This window comes from Syngnathoides biaculeatus, chromosome 6, assembly GCF_019802595.1.
Source record: "Syngnathoides biaculeatus isolate LvHL_M chromosome 6, ASM1980259v1, whole genome shotgun sequence".
NCBI lineage: Eukaryota > Metazoa > Chordata > Actinopteri > Syngnathiformes > Syngnathidae > Syngnathoides > Syngnathoides biaculeatus.
In genome coordinates this window covers 325,599-338,923 of record NC_084645.1, presented here as the reverse complement: position 1 = coordinate 338,923, position 13,325 = coordinate 325,599, and the positions used below count along the sequence as shown (strand labels likewise).

The 13,325-nt window shown below is 42.5% G+C and overlaps 1 protein-coding gene across 8 annotated transcripts in view; it reads right to left on the bottom strand.

Moving 5' to 3' along the window:
- Positions 1-13,325, bottom strand: part of LOC133501824 (uncharacterized) — a 161,621-nt gene that overhangs the window by 129,934 nt on the left and 18,362 nt on the right. The gene's annotated exons all lie outside the window — the stretch shown is intronic.

Genomic DNA, 13,325 nt, shown 5'->3' with positions numbered 1-13,325 from the left:
TTTGCGTGGCGAGGAGGAGAGTGTGAGGAAACACTGCAATGGTGAGGGGCTAAATTGTAGCCTTGTGAGTGGATGTTTTTTTCTCAAATACCGCTGTAAAAAATGTATTTAAATTCAACGGGAGGCTGCAGGACCACACAGATTTTGATTTATTGGGTCATTTATTCTCACCCTTTGAAAACTGAGAGCAGTTAGCTGCTTTTACAGAAAATAGATGGATGCCTTTTTGCATAAGAAAACACAACCAGGTTAACAGTCTGCACATCTAACTGCCGCTGTCCTAACCTGTGTAAACTGAGAGAGCTAACATACATTTACCTTTCGTAAATGTATTCCAAATACAGTAATAGATCTGCTCTGGTGTAAGTCACTGATGGTGTAGTAGTACTGACTTTGGTGCGGGCAGCATGGGATCAATTCCCGCTCTGCGATGGTGTTGATATTTGCCCTGTGACCAGTTCAAGGTGTAGTCTGCCTTTCCCCCGAAGCTGGCTGGGTTAGGCTCCAGCTCTCCTGTGACCCCTGTGAGGATAAGCGGCTTGGATAATGGATGGATGGAAGATTTGCTCTGTTTAATGAAACAATGCTGAAAAGGGCTGATGGGTAAAATGCGACCTAAGATAAGAGATGACATGTTGTGATTCATGTGGCAAAAGATAACATGATCATTTCTCACAAAAAAAAAAAAGAAAAACATTTAAATAGAAGCTCAACAGCACTTCTCCTAGGTGTTATGGTTTGGGTCCCCTATCTATGTTGTACTTATTTATCTGCGGCAGTCTATGTGTAGCCACTCACTGTGTTCCATGTCCTCAGACTCCAATAAACACTCATTGCTTCGGAAACCAGTGTGATCTCTTATGCACGCACAAGAAGCCAGTAGCATTTACACATTCCATAAAAACTTCATCACTGCTGTCTATCTTCTGTAGATCCCACTTGCGTGTAGGATTGTCTGTGTACGAAGCCATTTCTGTACTGGAGTTGTCTTTGCGTGACATCACACGGAAGCAGCTTCAACAGAGCCTCGGTTTGAAACAGACTTACAAAGAATTACAAAGAAAATGTGCACTTTGGCACTCATTTATTTAATTTCTGTTGTGTTAAGAATTTTAAAAATATTTTTTTATGAAACTTTAGCTACATTTGCATGATAGCCAAATAAAATACATTTCCTCTGGATTAGACCTTTAAATAAACATCTGCATTTTGGAATTCGGTCCTATGAAGCTCTTGCACCATGTTTTGTGAGGTTTTAGAAGGAAGTGTATTTCAAGTACACGTAATTACACTTGACTTTGGCATTTAAAAGGATAACTACAAAGATACAGTTTATGCCCCAAGAGGAAATATCTGCCAATGTGCTTGTTGTCCTTGCTTGCCGCCACAGCAGCTTTGATGACTTATCTGCAACCAAGAAAGCCGACCTGTCCCATTTATTCTAATAAACAATTATATGGGCCACAAACGCGTGGAGGATTCAGATTGGCCTTCTCTTGTGCAGTCATGGCTGCTGTTGTCTAACGCAGATATATGAGAGAAGTGAGCGGAACCAGGGACAACATTTATCTATGGTGCTGCTTCTTCACTATGCAAAGACATGTCAGATGAGTTATTCTTCTCTTTTCGACAGTTTCAGGAAAATGGAATGTTAATATATGGACCAATTCCAGATTTTGTCTCGTTTGGGTATTGCGATGATGTGGCAGAATTCTCTCACTCACTGCTTTCACTGTCTGGTACAGTGTTTGAATGGAATTTCTCCAGTTGATACATTAAAAAAATGACTAAGAATAACAAGCAGAACAGTTTGTGAACCGCCACAGTATTAATTGTACAATCTAATGATATCTGAAACAAGAGCCTACTGTATGTACTGTATATCATCATTATTGCCTTCACAAATATAATGCTCAAACTGTCAGAGAAGAATTCATTAAAGAACAAACTGTGATGCGAAGGGCCTTTTGGAATTGCTGTTTTTTACCATTATTCCAATGAATGGATAGCATTGTTGTGTGTGTGTTGGGGGGGGTTACTACATTTACAACCCAAGTTAAAACATTTTCTCAATGAAACACTATTACTATTTCCTCAAATGAGCCCCAATTGGAAGAAGATACACTGTACAAAATATCTGTAAATCTTCCTTTTCCAACCATCTCGTGTAGGAGGGTGTATGACGTCAAAGTCTGATGATCGTTTCAAGGACTTGCTGTGAAAAGAAGAGCACGCAAGAGTCCATTCAATTGCTACTTGCAGCTTTGATTTACAATAATAATTCAGCACAGCTTCATACAATCTAAAACACATCTCTGAGATGCAATGAAATTTTCAAATTCAGGTGGGGCCCAACACTCAAATTTTAGCATTTTTATAATTGAAAAGAAAGACATGAGACGACCATTTCATTGGGGTTAATAAAATAGACTAAGTTTTAACAAATCAATGAATGGAATATAATGTATTCTCAAAGCAACTGTTGGAAAATAGAGGAAGGTAAACAGTAACATATGCTGTATGGAAATTACATCTCTGAATGCACAGCACCAATAAAATAAGACATGAAGTGAGATTGGATTAAACGGACACAGCGTCTGACAACCATATTGCGCTGGCATCTGACTATGATGTAACAGACGGCAATTACAAGGCTCATCTAGATGAACAGAAACACCACTCCATTTCTCAAAGTCATATTCACGAGCTACTAAATCATTACAACAAAGAGCACTTCTTTTATTATTATAGCCGATTGGTATCTATACTGAAGACTGTGGTCATCATTTAGCAGGTCAACCCAAGTCGTGTCTTAAATAAAATGTTCCATTGTTGTTGGGCCACCGCAAGTTGTCAAGCCAATTTCAATCTTCTTGTAACACAGGCGCTGGCCAACAGTTTCTGAGTCATTCATATTGTTAAAACTCGTGTCCAGAAAGCAAAGGGGCAGATAAGGTAAAACCTCAAAAGTCAAATGCCCCTGAAGTTGTACAATTCCCAATTCAACTCGCATTTACAGGTTAAAAGCTGGAGAGAGTTCCAACTGTGAAATTTCATGCATGACGTGAAATAAGAACTCATTTCCAGAGCAAAACAAAGTGTGGTACTTTCATTCATAATAACTATTGCTCAGGTGATTCGTTTATTGTACTGTACTGTGTGTGGCGTGTCTCATGAGTCAAGGGAGAGCAATCAGTCACAATACCTCACACAACTTCTTCGATTGGGCTACCCGTGCATAGGTATTACCGGTCCATCTGATCACCACGCCTACGTGGGGGCCATGTTGGAAATGTTTTCCTTAACATGAGGGGAACGGTGGTTGCAATTATCTAATTAGTTTAGGGATTTTAATGATAAATCTATTAAGTGATGGAGAAATGTTAGGGATTATGTCACAACACAATGAGCTAACTTCAAATTCAGAAATGGCCAATAAAAACGGGAAAATACTTCTTCTTTCCCTATCAGCTTGTCCCGTTAAGGGTCGCCACAGCGTGTTAACTCAGATGAACGATGCTGCATTTAATAATTTCATGGATGATGCATTTGAGATAAGCCTTTGAAGTTGATAATTGTGAAAATCAAGATCAGGATCTGAGCAAGAGGCAGGGTAAGCCCGACACTGGCCAATCACAGGGGCACATACTGAAGAGACAACACTACTCACATTCAGATTTGTACCTACGGACAACGAAGAGTCTTTAGTTAACCGAACTTGTTTATTATTATTATTTTTTTTTTTTAGAATGTGCTTCCTGCATTTTGGGGTTCCACCACCAAATCTCCTTCTCCCCTTTCTTACCAGAAGGCAGCCCAAGTACTCTCGTGCCTGCCTCTCTGAGTACCTTGGGAGTAGTGTTCCAGTCTTCCGGGAGCTCTTCCTGTCCATCTAGAGCCTGTCTCACCTCTTTCCGAAAGCCCACACTGAGCTCATTTCGAATCTTATCCAACCTGCTCACTCCAAGCGAGAACCTCAGCATCTTTATTTCTGTTACCTCCAGTTCTGCTTCCTCTTGTTTCTTCAGTGGCACCGCCTCTAACGGTCAAGATGTAGAGATCCCTCTCTCCCTCTTTCGTATCCAACCTGGTGTACATACATGTCGTCATATGCCTCTTGTTTAGCCTTCGCCACCTCTGCTGCAAGGCAAAAGAGCGAGGGGAAGACCAAAGAAAAGGTTGATTGATGTTGTGAGGGAGGACATGAGGACAGTGGGTGTTAGAGAGGAAAATGCATGAGATGGGCTTAGATGGAAAAAGATGACATGCTGTGGCGACCCCTAACAGGACGAGCCGAAAGGAAAAGAAGAAGAAGAAGAATGACAGGGCAGAAGGCCAGATCTGAGATTTGAACCCTGAACCTTGGAACGGTGAAGCAGGTGTGCCAACAACTACAGACTGTGCTGCCCGGCACAAAAATTCATCTATCCATAGTCTACAGTTTTTCTGGGTCAGGTCACGGGGCAGTAGCGCCAACAGGGATCCGCAGACTTCCCTTTCTGCAGTCAATATTTCCAGCTCTTCCGGGGGGATCCTGAGGCCAGCCGAGAGACGTAGTCTCTTCAACATGTCCTGTGGGACATGTACCTCCCCAGCACGGCGTCCGGAAGGCATCCAAATCAGCCCAGACAGTCTGTGGAGGAAACTCATTTCGGCATATCTGGGATCTTGTTCTTTCGGTCACGACACACAACTCATGCTCAACGGTGAGGGTAGGAACGCAGATCGACTGGTAAATTGAGAGCTTCGCCGTTCGAATGTGAGCTGGGCTTTAGCTGAAGGCTACAGAAACTGTTTCAAAAATCAATATTGGCAATTGCTGTTTAGATGTTGGATGATTACTTTGCTCATTTTTCTTGATTCTACTGCAATAATGAGCCAGAGATGGACTCGAGAATCTCTTAACCAACCATCAGTTGATCAACTGCCAATTGTAACACACACACACACACACACTTTTCTTGCTAACTGCACACTGCTTCGGGTGACAGAGATTAATAGCCTCGCAGACCAGTGGAGTAACTTTCACTTAATTCCTTTGCGTCAATGTCAGCCCATGGCAGAAAACGTGCATGTTTGTGTGCGTGTGTTTGCGTGTGTGTCCATTATTAGAAGTATAATTGCAGAGACATTTAAAATGTTTCCCTCAAGGGTCCTACTGGCATCCAATAAAGCGTTCATACCACCAGAGAGCAAGTGAGTGATGGTGAGAGTGGTGTGGTGAAAGTTAAAAGTCCTGGTGTTCTCTTGTGTCTATTTGAAACTACAGGTGTGCTGATGTGTATTGGCTGGGGCCTCCCATCTGAAGTGTCTTAGCATAATTAATTAGCTTCAAATGCAAATACTGGTCATAGCATGCGGTAAATCTACACACACAATCTAAACTCACCCCAAATCAGGTCTATGAGAAGGAGACTGTATGAACAAGAGCAATGGGACACCTGACCTTTTCACCTGCACAAACAAGGCAAAAAAAGGCACAAAATGTAGTGCTGGAAAACTTTCACTCTCCACAAGGTGGTGGATGTAACTCTCAATCCCAAAGGTCTTCATTGGCGTTCGGTTAAAGATAGTAATCATAAACTCATTCACGCATGCTTTAATGGACTTGCTGTGTGCACTGAGAACATGAGGGCATTTCTCACAAAGAATTGGTCTTGATAAGGTGATGAGATGAAGGAGCTATTAAATCTAGACTGCCTATATTTCACTGTCAATATATCTTTGCATATTTTCTGCTCAAGAAAATGAAGCTGGCAGCCATTTCCAAAAACATCAGTTTTGGGGGCAATTGGTAGATAATTAATTACCCTGGGAAACCCCCCCTTTTGCGTCACCAAAATTGATACACTGCCTCGTTATGGTGGGATGTAATCGACAGAAATAGAGACAAAGAAAGGACATTTGCTTGAGTTTATCAACTCTGCTTTGTTCAACTTGATATCTCATATTGCTACCATATGCATTTGCACACTCACATCAACAAAACAACACTGCCATTCTTTCAACTGAGTCAAACACTGTAGGCATGTTGCTGAGAGCTCCGATAATCCTGATTTCCCAGACCGTTCAGCTGACAAACACATGGAGGCTACATCTTTCTTTACACCTCGTAAGTGGAATTTTCGGCAACAAAGATAGCACACCCCTTTACAGGCCAAAAAGAAGCCACCTATGAGCCAATATAATAACGATATGGCACGTCAGCATAACAATTTTCCCTCCATTAAAATTCTGCAGGACAATACACTTCAGTGGCCACAGCGCCTCATGCACTGGTTGCCTGTGAATAGGTTTCCCCTCCTTCTTGCTCTTGTGACATGTGCTCAGTTATCTCTGAGGCTGATGTTCGTAATGCTGTTTTACTCAACTTCCGGCAGCTTCCCTAACCTCATTTGAGCTGGCAGTGAGCTGCAGTGGAACGGCTTTCTAGTGGTTAGGGTCTCGTCCGGCCGCTGCCTCCTCTGCCTGTGATTCTGCCGAATGGCCAATGCATAGAGTAGGGGCACTTGGTGTTTGAATAATGGGGGAGCCGCATCCTTGTGACGTCACAAAGATCATTTTTATCCCTGTCCATAAAATCAGGAAAATTTAGATGTTTAGAAAGTTTTAAACTACATGGTATCACAACAATTCATTCTTAAACTGTTCCCAGTTTTTGCACATTTTAAACACTTGTCTTCAAACATTTAATGTATTGTGAAGTTCAGTACAAACTTCCCCTGACTCTATTTCTTTAGTGGCTGCTATAGTAACTTTGTCATTAACTACCAGAAAACAACATTTTCTCAGTCAAGGATGTTTAATGCCAGTAGGGTTGACATCACAACCATCGGAGAGAGACTATATGGCTGCTGGAGAGTGTCTGTCACCCCCTTGTATATTCCCTCCTTACTGTATATCCTGGCTTGGTCTCCATTCTCACAGCGGTGTGACACAACCTACCGTAAGAATGTTTCAACACTTTTCCTATGTGTGAGTCAATGGTCTTAACCGTTTTTTCCCCCTAACTTGAACAAGGTGAGGATGCACATACAAAGAAATTCAGTGGAAGCAGTTGAAAGTTCACAGTAGTAAACAAGTACCGATCTAAGATATGCGCCTGAAGCTATCTACCACGGGGGTTACAGCAGGCCTGAGCCTATTCCATCTCACTCTGGGCAAGAGGTAGTCACCCACCAATCAAAGGGTCACATATAAACAGGCATTCGTACTCACATTCACACCTATGGGAAATTTAGAGTTTTCAATTATTCTACCATGCATGTTCTTTGGGATGTTGGGAAGATACTGGCATACGCAGGGAAAGATGTGATTTCAAACCATGACGTCTTCGTGTATGACCAACAGTCACCTTGGAAACGGTGGTCCCAGCTCTTTTCAGGTCATTGACTAAGTCCTGTCATGCAGCCCTATGGGGGCACAAACCAGTGCAATCTGTAGGCCGGTCCCAAGCCCGGATAAATGCAGAGGGTTGCGTCAGGAAGGGCATCCGGCGTAAAAACTGTGCCAAACAAATATGAGCGTTCATCTAAAGAATCCCATACCGGATCGGTCGTGGCCCGGGTTAACAACGCCCGCCCCCGGCACTGCTAACCTGCAGGGCGTCGGTGGAAATTCAGCTACTGTGGGTCGAAGACAAAGAAGAGGAGGAAACCGGATCCAGCGTCAGAAGAAAAAGAGGAATGCACAGAGCCTACAACTGAGTGTAGGGACTTTGAATGTTGGGACTATGACAGGAAAAGCACAGGAGTTGGTTGACATGATGATTGGGAGAAAGGTTGATATTCTGTGCATCCAAGAGAGCAGGTGGAAAGGTAGTAAGGCTAGAAGTTTGGGAGCAGGGTTTAAATTATTCTACCACGGAGTAGATGGGAAGAGAAATGGAGTAGGGGTTATTTTAAAGGAAGAGTTGGCTAAGAATGTCTTGGAGGTGAAAAGAGTATCAGATCAAGTGATGAGACTAAAATTTGAAATTGTGGGTGTTATGTATAATGTGGTTAGCGGCTATGCCCCACAGGTAGGATGTGACCTAGATTTTAAAGAGAAATTCTGGAAGGAACTAGATGAAGTAGTTCTGAGCATGCCAGACAGCGCGAGAGTTGTGATTGCTGCAGGGAGCATGCAGAGGAACAATTAGAAAGATGGAGACATCCACTGGAAAGGAGAGGAATGAAGATTAGCCAAAGTAAAACAGAATATATGTGCGTGAATGAGAAAAGTGGAGGGGGAAGAGTGAGGCTACAGGGAGAAGAGATAGCGAGGGTGGACGACTTCAAATACTCGGGGTCAACAATACAGAGCAGTGGAGAGTGTGGTCAGGAAGTGAAGAAACGGGTCCAAGCAGATTGGAACAGCTGGCGAAAGGTGTCTGGTGTGTTATGTGACAGAAGAGTGTCTGCTAGGATGAAGGGCAAAGTTTACAAAACAGTGGTGAGGCCGGCCATGATGTACGGATTAGAGATGGTGGCACTGAAGAAACAACAGGAAGCTGAACTGGAGGTGGCAGAAATGAAGATGTTGAGGTTCTCGCTCGGAGTGACCAGGTTGGATAGGATTAGAAATGAGCTCATTCGAGGGACAGCCAAAGCTGGATGTTTTGGAGACAAGATTCAAGAGAGCAGACTTCGATGGTTTGGACATGTTCAGAGGCGAGAGAGTGAGTATATTGGTAGAAGGATGCTGAGGATGGAGCTCCCAGGCAAAAGAGCGAGAGGAAGACCAAAGAGAAAGTTTATGGATGTGGTGAGGGAAGACATGAGGACAGTGGGTGTTAGACAAGAAGATGGACGAGATAGGCTTAGATGGCAAAAGATGACACGCTGTGGCGACCCCTAACGGGACAAGCCGAAAGGAAAAGAAGAAGAAGACTAAGTCCTGTCGTGTAGTCCTGGGCTGATTCCTCACGTTTCTAGGGATCATTGAGACCCCACGAGATGATAGCTTGCATGGGGCTCGCATGGGGCTCCAATCTGATTGAGATTGACCGTCATGTTTTCCATTTCCATCCTTCCATTTTCAAATGATTGTTCCAACAGTGGACCTTTCTTCACCAAGCTGCTTGGCAATTTCCCCGTCACCCTTTTCAGCCATGTTGTTGTTGTACAATTCTGTCTCTGGCGTCTTTGGACAGGTATTTGGTCTTGGCCATGCTACAAGTTTGAGTCTTACTGATTGTATGGAGTGTACAGGTGTCTTTATGCAGCTAACGACTTCACACAGGTGGATCTGATTCAGGATAATACATGGAGTGGAGGTGGACTTTTAAAGGCAGACCAACAGGTCTTTGTGTCGTGATAAATGATCTTGTGGTTTTATGTTTTTATGGTTCATTTATAACTGTTGTTTTCGTGGGGTGTGGACAGGGTAACAGCCATTATGTCCTCCCAGATGAATGATGGATTTTGCCACATGCGAAGATAATCACCACAAAATGCAATATTTCTCCTCGGCTGGGTCATTCTTGGGCAAATTGTCACTTTAGATACAAAGGTTACATTACTTTCACTAATTTTTCAGGTCATATTGAGAGTTGAAATGCTATTACTGTACAGACGCCAATAAGTAGTTGGACAGAGATTATTTTCACAGATACCCTGTTGAAAATAAAACACTTTAGCCATGGAGTTTAATAAATCTCATTTTAAAAAAATTGCCAATTGATCAAGCTCAGACTCAAAATAGCTGACTGAAGGAAAACATTTTTTAATCAAACGATTGTTTGTTATACAGAGTGATCAATGAAAATTATTCATATTATTTTCATATATATGTAGTAAATATCAGTAATGATTATTTGCATTATAAGTAGGTAAGTAATTTCTGGTACTGAAACTTGTAAGTGGCATAAAAATAAAATAAAATAAAATGAAAAATTAAAATAACATTACAAATTAAAATTTTCAGAAGTTAAGAATAATGTCTGAAATACAATATATGTAGCATAATGTCACTTTTAGCTGTAAATACTAAGAAAACTCCACGATTATTTTCAGAACTCCTGTTTTAAATGTTTTATTAGCGATCAACTGCATGGTTGATTGGAGGTTAGCATGTCTGCCTCACAATCAATAGGTTCTGCTTTTGAATCTAATGTGAATGTATGTGTGTCTTTGTGCCCCGTTATTGAGTGTGGAAATATGCGTCAATGTAGAGTTAGTGTACTTTGTGCACTATTCATTGGAATGTTAATCTTTTAATGCAACCCAGTGCAGAAAATGACCAAAAAATAATATGATGCCTTTGAAAATAAAATGCTCAATTATAGATGACATTATCAGAGGGGAATCAATTTACCAATTTTGGTATTTTTGTGTTTAGACTTTCTAAAACTAAAATGAAAGGAATCAAATATTAGAAAAGCATTCCACTACTCAGAATGTTTTGGAAAAAAAATAAGTACTTCTTTAAGACTTCCCTTTATATGAGGGCGGTCAGAAAGGTTCTGGGCCAAAAAAAACCCATTACAAATTATTTTTTTTACAAATAACCCCCCTGAATTGGAATACACATTTCTTGCCTTCTTTTGCACGCTTTCATGCACTTCTGGAAGATATTTCGGGGATCATCCACAACTTCTTGATGTCATCCACATCTTTAAAGTGTGTCCCCTTGAGGAACTCCCTGAGCTTTGGAAGGAGGAAAAAAAAATACAACGTGCCAGGTCTGGTGAGTAGGGAAGTTGTTCCAGTGCAGTAACGTTCTTCTGGGCAAGGAGCTGTCGGATGCTCAGGGCATTTTAAAGAAGTGGGTTCTCCTGTATGTGTGTGTGTGGTGTGTGTGGTGTGTGTGTGTGTGTGTGTGTTTACACACACACACACACACACACACAATAAACCCTGGCCTTTTCATCCTTATAGTCTTTGGAGCCCCTGTATGTTTTTAACTTTTCCTGCCTCTTGTCCAGGAAACTAAATTGGTTGACTTCAAACATTAAAGAAGGTGAAGGAAATATCACACCTAAATACCACACTGACCGTGAGCCAGACCACATCAGTCTTTGGTGTTGACACGCACACACAAGACAGGAAGGAAGGAAAGAAAGATGGACGCCCACTCAGCAAGTGAGAAAGAGGAGCAAAGAATTTTGAATGAATACCTTTTGAACCTCTAAGGTCGAACACGATTCATTCTGGGAATGCAGTACAGTATGCCCTTGCCCATCCGTGGTTCACTGTTCGTGGCCCTGCATATTTGCGGATTGTGCTCTCAATTTTTTTTTCCCCTATAATGTACCATATTTTCACAACAATAAGTTCCACTGATGTTGAATTTTCTCCTAAATAGACGGGGCAACATATAGCGTGCGCCTTGTGTGCACACCAAGTTCCAAAATCTAACAACATTGTTGCGTGACTAGTCCAATGAAGTACAAACCTAACGCAAGCACCGCACATTGTTAGCAAGTATGCAAGCATCTATTTCTGTATGCATGAAAACTACAATTTGATGGCGCTCACGAGGCAGTGAAGAACAATAGCAATTTTACATTTATAAGCAGAAGAAGCTTACATTTCCCGACACAGTGGCAGTGTATCCAAGTCATTAGTCAGATGTTTCAACTCCCACCTCCGGCAGAACTTCATTTATGTTCCAGGAGAGGCGGGGGGACATTGAGTCCAAGTGGACCATGTTCCGCACGATCTATTGCTGAGGCAGCCGACCGCAGCTGTGGCTGTAAGGTAGTTGGTGCCTGTCATGGTGTAAATCCCCGAACCCGTTGGAGGACACCAGGGGTGAGGGATGGCATCGAGCTGAAGAAAGAGTCCTACCAGGTCTTTTGGTCTGTGGGACTCTTGAGACAGCTGATGGGTACCGGTTGGCCAAGCGGAATGCAGCTTTGCTGGTCACTGAGGCAAAAACCTGTGCATGGAAGAAATTCAGAGAGGCCATGGAGAATGAATTCCAGACAGCTTCGAGGAACGTCTGGTCCATCCAGCATCTAAGGAGGGGGAAGTAACGCACCATCAACACTGTGTTTAGTCGGGATGGGGCACTTCAGACTTCAACTTGGGATGTTGTGAGTCGTGGGGAGAATACTTCGAAGACCTCCTCAATTTCATTGAGACAGTTTCTAATGAGGAAGCAGAGTTTTTGGGTCAGGATTGAGAGGTCCAGATGAGATGGATGGGACAACTGGTTCAGATTCCTCCCGGAGTCTGCCCTGCTGAGGGTTCTAGGCACATCCCACTGGGAGGAGACCCCAGGGACAACTCAGGACGTGCTGGAGGGATTATGTCTCTCAGCTAGCCTGGGCTCGCCTCGGGATCTCCATGGAAGAGTTGGATGAAGTGGCTGGGAAGAGAGAAGTCTGGGCATCCCTGGGTGGATGGAAGGATGGATTGAATTGAATTGAACACTAAATGTGATTGCTTGGACTCATGACTGTCCCAGCAGTGGTTCTCTGTTGTATAAGAGGCATAGTCACCTCAAAGGAGGCTAATTTTAGCAAGACATGAAATGGGGTGAATAAAGTCTGCTGTAAGTCTTAATTTTCTGGTATTTTGGGGACAATGTATCACAGACAAGCTATTAAATCAACAGGGATGATTTTTAAACTGGAAAAGATGCTTTGTTTACTTTAAATGACCCAAGTTGACTACATTTTTAAAAGCACAGAGGCCTGTGGTGGTACTGTACACTAAGCTTAGTACATTTACATATCAAATATGAATACAGTAATGCTATTTATGGAGGCTATTCTATCTCACATTTAATAATAATAATAATAACATTGATTTTAGTGTCAAGTCCGACCTATGAATGAAGCGTAACGGTAGTCACTCACACTTGAGAAATGTAAGTCATGCCCACTGATATAAATTTATGTGTGTGATCCACCAGTCGCATGTGTGTGTTCTGAGTCATGAGTGTACCTCTTTAAGAGCGGAGGGGGGCGGTGTCAGGTCAACTAGGAAGTAGAAGTAGGCTGAGCAGCAAGCAGCTCGATATAGTTATACGCCGTGTGCTTCCGTGTTAAAAAAGAAAAAGAAAAAAAAGACGGCAGCCTGTGGTTCACTGCGCTGGATCGGTGTTCATGTGCGCTGTGTGCGACAAGTACGCAATTGCCCGACGGCACAGCTTAGTGGGATCATTGGTCAAGACTACACAAAATAAGCGACGTCTTTCAGTATTTTTGTATTTGTACTCGAAACGAATTTTACGCACGTGATTTTTTGTGCTCGACTGTGCTGATTTGCGAGTGCGATGGCGCACGGGTGCATAGACGCCTGTCAAATCACAGTGACTGGTAATGGGATTTAGTCCATAAAGTGCTATACATTTCAAGTCTGGACTCCATACATTGTGTGTTTTTCAAATAATAC